The sequence below is a fragment of the Antechinus flavipes genome, chromosome 5 (genome assembly GCF_016432865.1).
Source record: "Antechinus flavipes isolate AdamAnt ecotype Samford, QLD, Australia chromosome 5, AdamAnt_v2, whole genome shotgun sequence".
Taxonomy (NCBI): Eukaryota; Metazoa; Chordata; class Mammalia; order Dasyuromorphia; family Dasyuridae; genus Antechinus; species Antechinus flavipes.
In genome coordinates this window covers 218,492,651-218,505,941 of record NC_067402.1, presented here as the reverse complement: position 1 = coordinate 218,505,941, position 13,291 = coordinate 218,492,651, and the positions used below count along the sequence as shown (strand labels likewise).

The window sequence follows — 13,291 nt, the reverse complement described above, 5'->3', positions numbered from 1 at the left end:
TTTCCTTCCAACTTATGTCAAGTTGGGGCACTTGGAATACTTCTTGCTTTTTATTGCCCTTTCTAAGCTTTTCCTCTACTATTATCAATCAACTTCTTTGAGGCTTACTCAATTCATATTTTTTACCCAATCAAAATGTTGTTATCTACCAACCTCTAAGTCATTCTCCTTCATTTCTCAATGAATTCAGTACCTGGCTTATAATCTTTTTCTCTTCCGCAACTCTAGTCTTTGTGCTAGGGAACTTCAACACACTTACTGTTACTTCCACAAATACTCCAACTTTATAGTTTTTCAATTTACTCATTTTCCATGGCCTAGTCCTTTATCTCACTTTAGCAACATTTAAAAATGAAAATTTTTGATCTTATTACCCACAAATTTTCTACTTCCATATTGATGAACTCTGAAATTCCCTTCTCCAATCACAATCCATTTTCATTCAACCTCTTCCTCTGTCTTGTAGCTTCAAACTGTTCTTCATCCCCAATGTGACATTTAATCCTTGGATACCTCAGTTATTTCTTAATCTTCCATTCTTGCCCCAACTACATTTGGTAGACCAGTGTAATTCTACACCGTCCTCTTCTCACAAGTCCTTTGGCTTCTTAACCTATTGCTGATTTTATCCTGTCAAACTTAAGCCTTAGATTACTCTCAACTACTACCTTTGTTCCTATACACATACAGCTGAACAAAGCGGAGAAAATCATGAGATTATGTTGCTAGGTCCACTACAAATTTATGTAACTTAATTTCAAGTGGACCCTTGCTATGAAAAAGCAGTCCTTTTACACATCTCTAATTGATTCATTATCCCATTCACGGCAGAGGTTTTTCCCTCCTCAATTCTCCCATGGCACCCTTTCCCTTAGTTTTCCTCCAAAATTTGACACATTTCTTTTTCTCCTCATCTTATAACATCTAGATGCCTTCTGCTACAATCTTTTCCTTCACCCCAATCTCATATGAAGAGGGGACCCTTTTTCTTGCCAAGGCAAACCCTTTTATATACACATATTATAGCATTCCATCTTGTTTTGTCCAGAAAATTATGCCCCTTATCATCCTTATTCTCTCATTTATTTTCAGTCTGTCCTTGTTTATTGGTTGTTTCTCTAATGCCTTATAAAGATGTCTATATTTTCTTTATTCTCAAAAAACACCATTTGATTTGACAAGCCTCACCACCTTTTGTCCTATGTCTTTCTTTTGTGGCTAATCTTCTTGAGAAGGTCATCTCCAATGGATATTTCCATTTCCTTTCCTCCCACTCTTCTTAACCTTTTACTGTTTGGCTTTCAACTTCATCATTCAACTGAAACTGTTCTCTTCAAAATTACTGATCACTTAATTGCCAAACCTAATGGCCTTTTCTCATTTTATCCTTCTTTACCTCTTTGCAGCCTTGAAGATTATAATTAAATTACAGATAATAATTAAATTATTATTAGTAATTAAACATTATTAATCCCCCTTGTTTCTCTAGGTTTTATGTACACTATTCTCTCTCAGTTCTCTACTTACTATCTTAGTCCTATTTGCTTGGTTCTTCATCAAGATTATGCTCCATAACTATTCATGTTCTTCAAGGTTTTGTACTTGTACTGTGTACAATTTTCCCTTTATTCTACTTCACTTGGTGTGTTCGTCATCTTCATCTCTATGTTGATAATTCTCAGATCTACTTATTCAGTTCTGCCTCTATCCTGAGCTCCTAATTCATAATCCCAATCACTTTTTGGACATTTTGAAGTGGATGTTCCATACACATCTCAAACTCAACATGTTTAAAACTGAACTAAAGAACTTTTAACCTAAACATTTCCCTCTTATGAATTTTGTTATTACCATTGACAACATCACTATCCTCCCAATAACCTAGGTCCAAAATTTAGATACCATCCTTGACTCCTACTCCCTCTCATACACATGTCTAAATCTATCATTAAGACCTGTCAATTTTACCTTCATAATTTCTCTTACATATTTCCCCTTCTCTCTTCTGATATTGCTATCTATTGTAATAGCCTACAGGTGGGTCTGCCTGCCTCAGTTTCTCCCAATTTCAATCCATCTTCTATTTAGTCATCAAAGTGATTTTTCCAGGTTTGACTATCACATCCATCTCCTTCATCCAAGAAACTTGATCATTTGAAAGATCAAATATAAAATTCTCTGTTTGGCTCCTAAATCCCTTTAGAAACTGACCTTTTTCTGCCTTTCCTGTCTTCTAATAGTTTCTAATAAATACTCCATTTCCTGCTGTGCCTTTTTAATGACTGTTCTTACATGGCTGGAGTGCTCTTCCTTCTTATCTCTACTTCCTGATTTCCTTCCTCTACTTTCCTTTCCTACTTTCCCTTCAACTTTCAGGTAAACTCTTCTATGAGAAGTCTTTCCCTATTCCTCTTAATACTAGTGCCTTCTCTCTAATAATTATTTTCAATGTAGCTTGTGTATATCTTCTTTGGAAATGATTGTTCACATCCCCATTAAACTATAAGCCCCTTGAGAATAGGGACTTTTCTTTCCTCTGCATCCCCAGCAGTTAGCATGATGTTTGGCACATAGCAGGAACTTAATAAATTCTTGTTGACTGACTAGATACCCAATAGACAGGAAAACAGAGATTCAGGAGCACTAGAGTCAAATTAACAGTTAGAAGAGAATCAACATCAGAATAAAAATGCCAGAAAGAAAGTTAAGAAGGTTGGTAAAAAAAATGGGTTGGCGTTGGTCTCATGCAACTCCAACTCTTCTATTTGTTTCTAGACTTGTCTTGAGTATACATATTTGTAATAAGTCTTGTTTTTCTTGCTTTCTCAATGTTGGTGAGGGAAGGGAAGAAGGAAGTGAGAAAGAAAGAATTCAGATCTGAAAACAAAATAGATTGGATTTTTAAAAATTAAAAATATTATGTTTAAAAATAAATGCTTGCTGACAGTCTTATTGATGTGTAGTTCTTTAATGTCTCTATTATACTTGGGGGATAGAAAGAGTGGAAACTGCTCTTAAATGAATCACATTCATGATTTCCTTTAAGTCAGAGACTAGTTTCAGGATTTAGACCAACCCACTACATCTGGCAAGTCCTGAAGTTCATTCAACAATTATTTATTGTGTGCCTATTATATGAAACACATTTAATTCAGTTCAGTATAAGCACTATAAGTACTTACTGTGAGCAAGGTGTTCAGGATATAAAGAAAAAACCCATGTTCTCAAGGAACTTACATTCTACTGAACATTTGATGTCATGGGCATATTCTCCTTTTTCATTTTATTTTAAAAAAGGGTTATATCTTTATAAAACAGTCATTCCCCATTCTTTTCTCCCAATTGAACTCTTTTTTTGTAACAAAGAAAAAAAATCTGAAACAGAAATCTTGTTTCCTAATGCATGTCTAGTTCTTATAATTTTTCATCTCTCTACCACAAAAAAGAGGGGGTATGCTTCATTGGAATCTTTAATGGTTTCCCATTACTCAGAGTTCAACTTCCTTTTTATTGATTTTAAAAATTTATATTGTTGGGGTTGTTGTTCTCTTAGTTATTTCGCTTTGCATACAAATCTTCCTACAGTTCTCTGAAATCTTCATGTTTCTCATTTCTTCTTGTGTAATTATATTCTGTTACATTTCTATGCCATAATTTTTTGCTATTTCCTAATCAATGGGAATCCATTTTGTTTCATTTGTGTGTGCTTCATTTGGCACATAGCAGGAACTTAATAAATTCTTGTTGACTGACTAGATACCCAATAGACAGGAAAACAGAGATTCAGGAGCACTAGAGTCACTTCCTTTTTCCCTTCCCTCACCAACATTAAGAAAGCAATATGTTTATGTGTATATGTATGTGCCAGAAAATATAGTTTTCCTTAATTTTCTTGCATTATCATGATTTATATCTCATATGTCTGTATTTAATCTGTCTCCTTACTGGTTCATCTCCTCCTTTTGTAGTCTAATCATGTCATTTCTTTAAGTCTATGTATTTGCCCATTTTCTATTCTCTTTTAACATTCTTTCCCTTGGCAATCTTGTTCATTCCCATGATTCTGATATCACTTCTACACAAATGATACTCAAATGTGTATGTCCATCTCTACTCTTTTCCCAGAAAACCAATCCTCTATTTCTAGTGGCCTACTGGGTGTATCCATTTGGTTGTCACACTCAACAAGTAAATATCAGGCACTTTCTATGTTTCTGGAACTGAAATAAATTCTGAGAAAATGAAGACAAATTAAAATTGTTCAAAGACTATTAAACATAAAATAACAATCATGGTTTTATATCTAATCCCAAAATAATATTTATTTGAGCTTTATCAAACCAAGACAAGCAGAAACTAATAATACACATTTATATATCACTTTAAATTTTGTAAAAAATGCTTTGTCCAAATTTTAACTTTTTATCTTTTACTCAGAACTCATTACAGTTCCTGGAACATAGTAAGTACTTGATAGGTACTTGCTGACTGATTGATTAACTTGGGACTTCTAACTTCATATTTTTGTTGTTGATAATCTAATTTTATCAAACAGCTATGAAATTTTTGCTTAATCTTTGACTTTTCTCTTCCTCACCTTTTACACAATATCAGTTACAAATCCTATTAATTTTACTTTTCTGTAATCTTTCTTGTATATCTATTTCTCAAGCTCTCAGTCTTCCCTTTCTTAATGTTGCCACTTTATTTCAGGTTTCATTAACTTTTACTTGAATGACATAATAGCCTTCTTAGTGTTCTACTTGCTTTTGATCTCTACTTCTTTCCATTCCATAGTAGGTAGTATTTCCAAATGAATAATCCTAATGTTGAGATCTGATCAAGTTGGCAGGCATGACACACAAATCTCTTTCTTTCAGTTTACTCATCTGTAAAATAGATATTATAATTTCTATAGTACTTACCTGACAGGGTTGAAGTAAGAATCAAATCAGATAATTTAGACAAAGCATTTTTTTTTTTTACAAAATTTAAAGTTATATCTATATATAGATGCATGCTGTTATTATCTTCTTGTCTTGGTTTTATAAAGCTTAGATATCAGTCATCTTGGGTTTAGGTGTAATCTCATTATTTTATGTTTAATATTCTGTGAACATAAATAAATTGATAAAATGCTTTTTAATTAAATAAAAGTATATAAACTGCTACATAAGCTCATTTTCTCATGGTTCAGTGACATCATCATAGGGACAACTTCAGGTTGGTTGGCTGGTCAGTTGTTATCCTTCATTCTCAAAGAGGATCAAAATGATATCACTATGTTAGAGTCAAATTGTAGTGTGTCCGTCTGGCTGGTCAGACCAATATGAGCTTGGAATGCTGTGCCACAGATTGGACACAAATAATCCCAATGGAAATTTGGGATTGCTTCTCTAACTTTGCACATTTCCTGTTTCTTCTGAGCTAATTTAATTCTATTTTGCTCATTGAGTACAACAACTTCTTTGGTTTTTTTTTAATTATAACTTTTTATTGGCAGAACCCACACCTGGGTAGTTTTTTACATTATCCCTTGCATTCACTTCTGTTCTGATTTTTCCCCTCCTTCCCTCTACCCCCTCCCCTAGATGGCAAGCTCCTCTACATGTTAAATATGTCACAGCCAGCATCTTCTTTGATGAGGGCACACCATGCTGTGTGGTCCTGTGCTAGTGACTTCCATACCATACAATTGATTCTAAAATTCTTAAGAGATATCTTGAGAGTGTCCTTGTTTCACTTTTTCTGACCACTTTATAAGCACTTGCCTTCTGTGAGTAGTTGATGAGATGGCTGAATAGTTAAGGCGATGGACTACTAATCCATTGTGATCTGCCCATGCAGGGTCAAATTCCATCTTTTCATATTTCTGTGAGATTTTGATACCTTGTATTTCCTCAACCTGCATATTTTCCTACTTGATTTCATCCAACGATGCTTCTTTTGCCTCACCATTCTTTTTTTTTTTTTTTTTTTGCTAAGCTTTTTGCTAAGGCAAAGGTTAATTGGGGGGGGGGGTGACTTGTCTAGGTCACATAGCTAGGAAGTGTTAACTGTCTGAAGCCAGATTTGAACTCAGGTCCTCCTGACTTCAGGGCTGGTGGTCTATCTACTGCACTACCTGCCCCCTCACCATTCTTTTTTTTTTTTAATTTTTAAATAATTTTTTATTGATAGAATGCATGCCAGGGTAATTTTTTACAGCATTATCCCTTGCATTCACTTCTGTTCCGATTTTTCCCCTCCCTCCCTCCACCCCTTCCCCCAGATGGCAAGAGTTCTTTACATGTTGAATGGGTTGCAGTATATCCTAGATACAATATATGTGTGCAGAACCGAACAGTTTTCTTGTTGCACAGGGAGAATTGAATTCAGAAGGTATAAATAACCCGGGAAGAAAAACATAAATGCAAGCAGTTTATATTCATTTCCAGTGTTCTTTCTCTGGGTGTAGCTGCTTCTGTCCATCTTTGATCAATTAAGGCTCTCTTTATCAAAGAGGTCCACTTCCATCAGAATACATCCTCAGACAGTATCGTTGTTGAGGTATATAATGATTTCCTGGTTCTGCTCATTTCATTCAGCATCAGTTCATGTAAGTCTCACCAGTTCTCTCTGTATTCATCCTGCTGGTCGTTCCTTACAGAACAATAATATTCCATAACGTTCATGTACCACAATTTACTCAACCATTCTCTAATTGATGGACATCCTTTCATTTTCCAGCTTCTAGCCACTACAAATAGGGCTGCCACAAACATTTTGGCACATACAGGTCCCTTTCCTTTCTTTAGTATCTCTTTGGGGTATAAGCCCAGTAGAAACACTGCTGGATCAAAGGGTATGCACAGCTTGATAACTTTTTGAGCATAATTCCAAATTGCTCTCCAGAATGGCTGGATGTTTGCTCTCCAGAATGGCTGGATGTTTGCTCTCCAGAATGGCTGGATGTCCCCCTCACCATTCTTAAAGAAAGTAACAGGCTGTTCCACAACTGCAGGTATAGATAAAATGATGGAGAGAATATTGCTCTAGTCAGTTCTAGTAGTTTACTCCCTGAATGCTCAGGACATCTCAAAATTTTCATGTGTAGAACAGGTACTTGTAACTTGCAACATTGTGAAAGATAGTGAATTTTTGATGTATCATTCTGATCATCTGGTTGCTTCTTTTTAGACATTTGTAGTTTAGTGGCATCTCATTAGCATTTAGTACCATTTTAAATTTTTGTAATTTGCAGTGATATGTTGAACTTTCCTCTTTCAAAATCTCTATCAATCAATTAGATGAGGCTCCATAAAGGTAACTTTTCTGTAACTTCTGGTGGCAATAACCTGATCTTGAATTGATATAATTAACCCTTTCATTTCTGTAAATGGATCTTCATTATTTAGCCATTTGTTCAATTTTGTTTGTTTGTTTGTTGTTGTTGGCCCATTACTGAAGATATTATCCATATTTGGATTTTCATTCTATTCTTTGATCTAAGGCATTTCCTAAGCACTATATGGAGGTAAATTATTCTGGTTATATTTGATAAGTAACAGGGGCATATATCTATTAATACCTTTTATTGCTTGTCTGTGAAATGATGTCTATTTACATACATTTTGGGGCATAGCTAGTGTAGCAATTTCTTTTGTTATATCATAATGTTTATGAAGGTTTTATTATTATTATTTTTATTTGGGAGGAGAATTGTTTTTATTCATTTTTAGTTCCACTAGGAGGAAAAGATTACAAGTACATTTAAGATAAATAACTTTATTTTTAAAAAATATTCTGTTCATTCTAGAAGTATTTCTCTAGGTTTTTAATGTGCTTTAAGGATATCTGTTAAACCTCTTCTTTTTCTTTTTGGAGGAAAAATGTTAATATTTCTAAAGATGCTTTAGGTTGATGGATCCTGTATCTCATTAATATTATCTTGGTAATTTCTAAATTTGCTTGGAAACTTTTAAACTCTGTCATTCTCCATTTTGTTGCTTCAAAGTAGTTGGTAAGACTAGTACTGAGTAGGTGCTAATTACTCTAAATATGTTATTCCCCTTGAGTTTTGACTTCAGGATGCCAGTAATCTTAACATCTACAACAGTAATTTTATTCCCATATGAACTTTGTTGTTTTTTTTTCTAGGTCATTAAAACAGTTTTTTGGGAGTCTGATTGGTATAGCGCTAAACAAATAGATTAGTTTAGGTAGTATTGTCATCTTTGTTATATTTGCTCACCCTATCCAAGAGCATTTAATATTTTTCCAATTGCTTAGATCAGACTTAATTTGTGTGAAAAGTGTTTTGTAGTTTTGCTCATAAAGTTTCTGATTTTCCCTTGGCAGATAGATTCCTAAGTGTTTTATACTATCAGTAGTTACTTTAAATGGAATTTCTCTTAAATTTTATTTCCTTTAGTTTTATGCTTCATGTAGCTTGAGTGGAGAACAAAATAATTTGTAAGTATTTTACTGAGATAGTCACAGAGACTAAGTGTCACAGTGATTAGAGTGTGGGACCTGGAGTCAATAAGACCTGAATTAAAATCCAACCTGAGACACTTAGCTGTATGGTCCTGAACAAATCACTTAACTTTTGCCTGTCTCAATTTCTTCAACTTTAAAATAGAGATGGTAATAGCACACATCTCCAAGGTTTCTTGAGGGAATCAAATAAGATAATATTGGTAAAGTTAGCCCAGTGCCTGGCACATAGAAGGTACTTTACATATGCTTCTTTCTTTTTTTTTTTTTTTTCTTTTTCTTTTTTTAACCTTTAACTTGTTCAATTTGATTTAAGCTCAAAGATTTTAATCAAATTTTTCCTTGGTAAGTCTTTTCCCCTCAGCAAGAACTCCAGTGGGGGGAATAATATTAAATTCTGGCTCTTTCAAAGATCTCTACTAAGGCAACCCTCTTCTTCCATAGGGATGACATGTAGACTCCCTTTTGCCTTCCTCCAGGATCTTAGAATAAAAAGTATATAGGCTAAATTATCTTATTTCCTCCATTTAAACTTCAGGTCATAAAATTGTAAATGGATAACTTTCTTTCCTCCAAATCAGTAAAAAGCAAAGTCCCTCCCAATAATTCTACTCTTTGGACTTTTTTCTTTTTATCTTGTTCTTTCATTTCCTGTATTAGAGGGGGATGGAAGGAACCTGAGCTTATCTGCAGTTTCTCATCTTCTTCTAATACTTCAGGACAATTTTCTTTAATTATTTCTTGTATTAATGTAACAAGATTAAAAAAAATATTGTTATAGCTTTCAGGTAATCCAATTGTTTTTATGTTTTCTCTTCCTTGATCTGTTCTCCAGATCAGCTGATCATTTTATGAGATATTTCACATTCTCTTGTATTTTTTCATTCTTCCTATTTTATTTAATTATTTCTTGACCTTATATCTTTGTTGACTTCCCCTTGCCCAATTCTAATTTTTCAGGGATAATTTTCTTCCTTAAGATTCTGGGTCTCCTAAGAAATTTGTGACCAAAGATGAACTAGAGACCATTACTGATCACAAAATAGAAAATTTTGATTACACCAAATTAAAAAGCCTTTGTACAAACAAAACGAATGCAAACAAGATTAGAAGGGAAGCAACAAACTGGGAAAACATCTTCACAGTTAAAGGTTCTGATAAAGGCCTCATTTCCAAAATATATAGAGAACTGACTCAAATTTATAAGAAATCAAGCCATTCTCCAATTGATAAATGGTCAAAGGATATGAACAGACAATTTTCAGAGGATGAAATCGAAACTATTACCACTCATATGAAAGAGTGTTCCAAATCATTATTGATCAGAGAAATGCAAATTAAGACAACTCTGAGATACCACTACACACCTGTCAGATTGGCTAAGATGACAGGAAAAAATAATGATGAATGTTGGAGGGGATGTGGGAAAACTGGGACACTAATGCATTGTTGGTGGAGTTGTGAACGAATCCAACCATTCTGGAGAGCAATCTGGAATTATGCCCAAAAAATTATCAAATTGTGCATACCCTTTGATCCAGCAGTGTTCCTATTGGGCTTATATCCCAAAGAAATACTAAAGAAGGGAAAGGGACCTGTATGTGCCAAAATGTCTGTAGCAGCCCTATTTGTAGTGGCTAGAAACTGGAAAATGAATGGATGCCCATCAATTGGAGAATGGCTGGGTAAATTATGGTATATGAATGTTATGGAATATTATTGTTCTGTAAGAAATGACCAGCAGGATGAATACAGAGAGGACTGGTGAGACTTACATGAACTGATGCTGAGTGAAATGAGCAGAACCAGGAGATCATTATATACCTCAACAACAATACTGTCTGAGGATGTATTCTGATGGAAGTGGATTTCTTTGACAAAGAGACCTAACTGAGTTTCAATTGATAAATGACGGACAAAAGCAGCTACACCCAAAGAAAGAAACTGGGAAACGAATGTGAACTATCTGCATTTTTGTTTTTCTTCCCGGGTTATTTATACCTTCTGAATCCAATTCTCCCTGTGCAACAAGAGAACTGTTCGGTTCTGCAAACATATATTGTATCTAGGATATACTGCAACATATCAAACATATAAAGGACTGCTTGCCATCTAGGGGAGGGGGTGGAAGGAGGGAGGGGAAAAAATTGGAACAGAAATGAGTGCAAAGGATAATGTTGTAAAAAAAAAATTACCCTGGCATGGATTCTGTCAATATAAAGTAATTATTAAATAAAAATTAAAAAAAAAAAAGATTCTTGGTCTCCTTTTCCAGTTGATTGACTTTCTTTCAATAATTTAGTTTTTCTTGAATTGTTCTTATTTTCAATTTTTTTTCTGTCAACCTCTCTCATTTCATTTAAAATTTTTTTGGGGGGGTTCTTTCTATGGATTCTTTTGGGGCAGGTGACCAGTTAACATTACTTTTTGAGGAGAGAATATATGTATATTTTTTTGCTTAAGTATCCTCCTCTAAAGATAAAACCCAATATTTTCTATTCCCATTGTAACTTTTCATGATTGGATTCTTTTTCCAAATTATATTCAAATATTTGATTTATTCAAATCTATTATTTGATTATTCAAATAGCATATATTTCCAAATTATACCCAAATTCCAAAATTATAATAACTAGTCCTGGAGTGTGAGGGATGGTGCCTTTAGCCTTAGTTTCTCCTAAGTTCTCCTCTCTGACCTGGAACCCCAAACCAAGAACTCTACCCTCCTATAAATGCCTGTGGCCAGCAGCTTCTCTGTTCCACTGCTTATTCAGTCACCTGGCATGTGTTGGCACCTTCCCAGCCAGCGCCATGTCTCCACATCATAGCTGGCCCTCGAATCTCTTATCAACAGATTCCCTCAATCTTCCCAATTCACATTTCAAACTCCCCATGCTGGAGAGGAAAATTTCTGTGGTTGGGGCCAAAGTTATCAAATGCAGCAGCAAAGAGCCGAAGACAGAGAGTCCAGGTGGAGAGGAGAAATGAATCGCCATTGCCTTCCTGAAAGAGGTGTTCCCCCTGGAATACGTCCAGGATTTCCTAATGGGCCTGCAGGTCATCACCATTCTTCTGATGCTGACACAGTTAGGAAAAGATTGAAGGCTGGGTCTAAACAAGCCAACTCAAACAGGCAAAGAGGACACCTTTCTTCAGAAAGAGCAAAACAAGTAGAGGAATTCCTGCAGCGGAAACATGAAGCTATGCAAAATAAAGCTCGAGCTGAAGGACACCTGGAGTACTTGGCAAGATTAAGGCAAATAAGACTTCAAAACTTCAATGAACGTCAACAAATTAAAGCCAAACTTCGTGGTGAAAAAAATGATCCTGATGAATTCAAAGGGCAAGAAGAAGATGAAGAAATAGAAATTAGACGCAAAAAAATAGAAACACTAAAGAACATTTTTTTAACCAAAGATGGTACAGTACAACTGGGGGACTTTGGAATTGCTAGAATTCTTAATAGTACCCTCAAACTAGCTCGGACTTGCATAGGAACACCATACTATTTGTCACTTGAAATCTGTGAAAACAAACCTTATAATAATAAAAGTGACATTTGGGCTTTAGGTTGTGTCTTATATGAGATGTGTACACTTAAACATGCATTTGAAGCTGGCAATATGAAAAAAAACTCAGCTCCTCCCAGAGATCCTCTAATGCTGTTTCAATAGAACTAGCCTAGAGGTATTTACACTTTACTGCATTCTTTTTTTTATTTTAGATTTTTATTTTTATCTTTTTAAATTATAGCTTTTTATTTATAAATATATGCATAGGTAATTTTTTAGCATTGACAGTTGCAAATCCTTTTGTTCCAAATCTTTCCCTCCTTCCCCCAGATGGCAGGTTGACATGTTAAATATGTTAAAGGGTAAATTAAATACAATATATGTATACATGTCCAAACAGTTATTTTGCTGTGTAAAAAGAGTCGGACTTTGAAATAATGTACAATTAGCCTGAGAAATCAAAAGTTCAAAAATTGGGAATTCTGTGTAGTGGTTCATAGTCATCTTCCAGAGTTCTTTCCCTGGGTGTAGCTGGTTCAGTTTATTACTGTTCTATTGGAACTGATTTGGTTCATCCCATTGTTGAAGTTGGCCACGTCCATCAGAATTGATGATCATATAGTATTGTTGTTGAAGTAAATAATGATCTTCTGGTCCTGCTTATTTCACTCAGTATCAGTTCATGTAAGTCTCTCCAGGCCTTTCTGAAATCATCCTGCTGGTCATTTCTTACAGAACAATAATATTCCATAATATTCATATACCACAATTTATTTAGCCATTCTCCAATTGATGGCCCTCCACTCAGTTTCCAGTTTCTGGCCACTACAAAGAGGGCTGCCACAAACATTCTTGCACATAGAGGTCCCTTTCCCTTTTAAAAAATCTCTTTGGGATACAAGCCCAGTAGTAACTCTGCTGGGTCAAAGAGTATGCACAGTTTGATAGCTTTTTGAACATAATTCCAAATTGCTCTCCAGAATGGCTGGATGTATTCACAATTCCACCAACAATGTAGCAGTGTCCCAGTTGTCCCACATACCCTCCAACATTCCATTATCTTTCCCTGTCATTCTAGCCAATCTGACAGGTGTGTAGTGGTATCTCAGAGTTGTCTTAATTTGCATTTCTCTGATTAATAATGACTTGGAGCATCTTTTCATATGGCTAGAAAGTTTCAATTTCTTTGTCTGAGAATTGTCTGTTCATATCCTTTGAACTTCACTGCATTTTTGTAAGGATCCGAAGAGGAAGCTTGCACAGCACAATCAGGAAGTACAGAGTCCTTGAAGCCTGAGAAC

At 34.9% G+C, this 13,291-nt stretch overlaps 1 pseudogene; it reads right to left on the bottom strand.

Annotated features, from left to right (window-relative positions):
• The window catches only part of LOC127539059 (retinol dehydrogenase 16-like), a 50,521-nt pseudogene that overhangs the window by 4,376 nt on the left and 32,854 nt on the right, over positions 1 to 13,291 (bottom strand).